The sequence below is a fragment of the Macrobrachium nipponense genome, chromosome 41, assembly GCF_015104395.2.
Source record: "Macrobrachium nipponense isolate FS-2020 chromosome 41, ASM1510439v2, whole genome shotgun sequence".
Lineage (NCBI taxonomy): Eukaryota > Metazoa > Arthropoda > Malacostraca > Decapoda > Palaemonidae > Macrobrachium > Macrobrachium nipponense.
Genome location: NC_061102.1, coordinates 56973168 through 56978167, shown reverse-complemented (window position 1 = coordinate 56978167; position 5000 = coordinate 56973168). Strand labels below are relative to the sequence as shown.

General features: G+C 36.7%; 1 protein-coding gene across 4 annotated transcripts in view; it reads right to left on the bottom strand.

Annotated features, from left to right (window-relative positions):
• Positions 1–5000, bottom strand: part of LOC135212781 (serine-rich adhesin for platelets-like) — a 348735-nt gene that overhangs the window by 187041 nt on the left and 156694 nt on the right. The window lies entirely within an intron of this gene.

Here is a 5000-nt window from a genome sequence, read left to right as displayed (position 1 = left end):
AGAGAGAGAGAGAGAGAGAGATTCAACGGACACCACCAGCATTCGCAATGTTTACTCATGACCTTGGACACTGTCAGTCACTCCACACAAACCAAGGATCTCGTAACAGTAATCTCAGCGATGACGAAGTAACGTCGGGGGAAGATTTGCGACGCGATCACCGATGACAGATTACCTGCGAGAATTGTCTTTACACAGGGTGACGTAGCCAATCTGGAGAAGCGACAGCGAACAACTGTGTCATTACAAAAAGAGGCAGAATGAGGCGTGGTAGCCATAGAGTTGGATTTTCCACACACACACACACAGACAAACACACACACACATACACGATGAGTGAAAGCCGGGACTAATAAGCCCTGGTTTTCAGTCGCCTTCCTACGTGGATTTCATGATATTCTCAAGCACACGTTCATCAGTGCTATATATCAGTGCTATATTGATATATGTATATATATATATATAGTTCTATATATATATTATAGTATATATATATATATATGTAATATGTATATATATATTTATAGGTATATGTATATATATATATATATATTATATATATATATATATGTGTTTATAAAAAAAATACAGTTGATGTACGTGACTTCATTAAATAAGCGAATACCACAGGAAAATGGAAGGCAAAAATCTAAGTAAAGACGAAAGCGCTGCATTTCTGCCTATCATTTTCCTGCGGTATTCGCTTATATATATATCTTATATATATATATTATATATATATATATATATATATATATATATATATATATATAGGAACTTGCAAAACTCGTAGTTCTTTAGAGAGTTTGGTACATTCGCCTAAATAATTCAAACCTAAGAACTTAATCCATGAAGTAATTCTCACATTGATTTCCCATTTCCGATTAAACCCAATGCACTCTTATTTTGTTTCACAAGAAATAAGGGCTGCGGGCGACATGCATTTTAGACTGAACTGATTAAAATTCTCGTTGAGCACCATGCTATAACATTGAGCACATCTAGGTTTAAGATGTCTTTCATTACTTTTCCTATAATGAAGAGATTTTGATTATTTCTGAGAAAATAATAACAATTTTTAGAATGTTCACAATTAAAATAGCATTTTGCTTAATTCATCTCCTCTGAAAGTGGCACAGCTTTCTCTCTATCGAGTACCTCGCTTCACCTCTAATGAGTCAGAAAGAAAATCACTTAGAGCGTTGAGGTCGGATAAATATCAAATACTCTGTAATATGAGTTTAAGGTCGGAGAAATATCAAATCTTCCTATAATGGTCGTTATGTCTGTCCGTCCGTCTGTCATTCAATCACGGCCAAACGGCTGGTCCGATGGGCATGAAACTTGGCAGGATTATAGTGGGGACCCATAAGATGGTTTATAATGGGGTTTCATCCTAACCCCCCCACCCTACCCCACCCCACTCATTTGTTAGTACTCTGTAATACGAGTTTGTGGTCGGAGAAATATCAAATACTCTGTAATACGAGTTTGAGGTCGGAGAAATATCAAATACTCTATGATAAGAGTTTGAGGTCGGAGAAATATCAAATACTCTATGATAAGAGTTTGAGGTCGGAGAAATATCAAATACTCTATGATAAGAGTTTAAGGTCGGAGAAATATCAAATACTCTATGATAAGAGTTTGCGGTCGGAGAAATATCAAATACTCTGTAATAAGAGTTTGAGGTCGGAAAAATATCAAATACTCTGTAATAAGAGTTTGAGGTCGGAGAAATATCAAATACTCTACGATAAGAGTTTGAGGTCGGAGAAATATCAAATACTCAATGATAAGAGTTTGAGGTCGGAGAAATATCAAATACTCTGTAATAAGAGTTTGAGGTCGGAAAAATATCAAATACTCTATGATAAGAGTTTGAGGTCGAAGAAATATCAAATACTCTATGATAAGAGTTTGAGGTCGAAGAAATATCAAATACTCTGTAATAAGAGTTTGAGGTTGGAGAAATATCAAATACTTTATGATAAGAGTTTGAGGTCGGAGAAATATCAAATACTCTATGATAAGAGTTTGAGGTCGGAGAAATATCAAATACTCTATGATAAGAGTTTGAGGTCGGAGAAATATCAAATACTCTATGATAAGAGTTTGAGGTCGGAGAAATATCAAATACTTTATGATAAGAGTTTGAGGTCGGAGAAATATCAAATACTCTATGATAAGAGTTTGAGGTCGGAGAAATATCAAATACTCTATGATAAGAGTTTGAGGTCGGAGAAATATCAAATACTCTATGATAAGAGTTTGAGGTTGGAGAAATATCAAATACTTTATGATAAGAGTTTGAGGTCGGAGAAATATCAAATACTTTATGATAAGAGTTTGAGGTCGGAGAAATATCAAATACTCTATGATAAGAGTTTGAGGTCGGAGAAATATCAAATACTTTATGATAAGAGTTTGAGGCTGGAGAAATATCAAATACTCTGTGATAAGAGTGAGTTGTTGATATCAAATACTCTATGATAAGAGTTTGAGGTCGGAGAAATATCAAATACTCTATGATAAGAGTTTGAGGTCGGAGAAATATCAAATACTCTATGATAAGAGTTTGAGGTCGAAGAAATAGCAAATACTCTGTAATAAGAGTTTGAGGTCGGAGAAATATCAAATACTCTGTAAGAAGAGTTTGAGGTCGGAGAAATATCAAATACTTTATGATAAGAGTTTGAGGTCGGAGAAATGTCAAATACTTTATGATAAGAGTTTGAGGTCGGAGAAATATCAAATACTCTGTAATAAGAGTTTGAGGTTGGAGAAATATCAAATACTTTATGATAAGAGTTTGAGGTCGGAGAAATATCAAATACTTTATGATAAGAGTTTGAGGCTGGAGAAATATCAAATACTTTATGATAAGAGTTTGAGGTCGGAGAAATATCAAATACTCTGTAATAAGAGTTTGAGGTCGGAGAAATATCAAATACTCTGTAATACGAGTTAACCGTTACAATAATTGGTATAAATGTACTGGAAAACAGTGTAAGCGCATAAACGAAAAGAATATTCCGTTGTAATGGATATTGTACAGATGAAAAACATTATGCACATTCTGCGATTAACGAATTTCGTAACGGGGCTGGCTTGCAATCACTGCATGCACCGTTAATTAAGCATTTTCCTGTTGCATGCCGATGACATGCAACGTCACGAACGAAAGATAATATGCAACTGAAGCAGAAATGACACAAATCAAATAAAAGAAGAATTGCGACCGAGAGCAACATTTTCAACCCTTCCTTGTTCTGTTAAATCACAATTCTCTCTCTCTCTCTCTCTCTCTCTCTCTCTCTCTCTCTCTCTCTCTCTCTCTGAATTCCATATTCATGCATACATAAGAACGTATCCGTTCTAGCCTTGAGTTTTCAGTATCTCAATATCTATGTAATATTAAAGGCATTTTACTTATTTCCTTTAAACTCATCTTCATCAACATCCAGTCTTTTAATGTTTTCCGGTTTTAATACAGATTTAAAACGAGCTCATATCTAAATCTCAAACACCTGCAGTGATACACTTCCAACACCCATCTTGCATCTATCACCCAAAGAAATTCACCACCAGCATAAACGAAGGTTTTTATTTTCAGTTTTTTGATAACAGAAAACTTTTAAAGTTGGCTTTGTGTGTCTATCCGCACTTTTTCTGTCCGCCTTCAGATCTTAAAAACTACCGAGGCTAGAGGGCTGCAAATTCATATGTTGATCATCCACCCTCTAGTCATCAAACATATCAAATTGCAGCCACCCAGCCTCAGTAGTTTTACATAAGTGCCAACAACTCAGGCCACCATCGGGGCTGAAACTTTCATGGGCCGAGTCTAAGTTTCATGGGCCGCGGCTGAGAGTTTCATACAGCATTATACGCTGTACAGAAAATTCAATTGCGCCGAAGCAACTTCGACGATTCTTTTACTTGTTCTTTATAGATTTGAGAACTAAGTGAAAAAACAATAAAAATACAAAAAAATAAAAAATAAAATCATTGTAAGAACGGTTGCGAGTCCACTTCTAGTATTACCATTTACAACAAAGTTAAGTATATCTTAGTTTAACCAGACCACCGAGCTGATTAACAGCTCTACTAGGGCTGGCACGAAGGATTACATATTTTTACGTGACTAGGAACCAATTGGTTACCTAGCAACGGGACCTACAGCTTATTGTGGGATCCGAACCACATTGTATCGAGAAATGAATTTCTATCACCGGAAATATATTCCTCTGGTTCCGCGTTGGCCGAGCCGAGAATCGAACTTCAGACCACCGGGTTGGTAGCCGAGCGCGAAATGCACTCGGCCAACGTGGAACTGAACATTTACAACAACAGAAAACAAAATGCTACGCGTGTTTTTCCAATGCGATGTCACTCATAATCACGATCCAATGCAACAACAAAAAATCAAAGTGCTTTTAGTACCTAAAGAATACCGGTGAGGGCATTCTCTGCAATATCACCATTCACGTGATTGGCTGCTCTAGGAGAGAGGCCTGGTACCAGGACGAGCCATAATCTTTATTATAAAAACAACAGCAAATCCTTAACAACATTGTTCTACAGTCTACAATAAAGTTGTAGGCGGTTGTCTCAAGCAATTCATAACAGCAAACTCATTTTTCCTTAAGTTCCACAGTTCTCGCGCGGCTCCTCATGACCGAACTTTCCGAGTGAAATATGTTAGGCGAGGAATCTCCTCCACCCAGGTTACGATGACTTGGAAGTCTTCGGAGAAGAAAATTTATAAGACTGGGTGTGTTTGTGCAAGTGTACACACCATCCACAGGTGTACGTGTATACATACACCTTCACTCTGAGCATCAAGGACAACAGGTGAGCAGAGCCAACACATTCCACGAGTTAAGGAATATCCTTCAGTACAGTCCGCGGTAAATAAGGATGTCTGCAGACCACTCTATTCATTAAGAAACACATTTTAACCGATTAAACTGAATACGGAATTTAGGCCAAAGGCC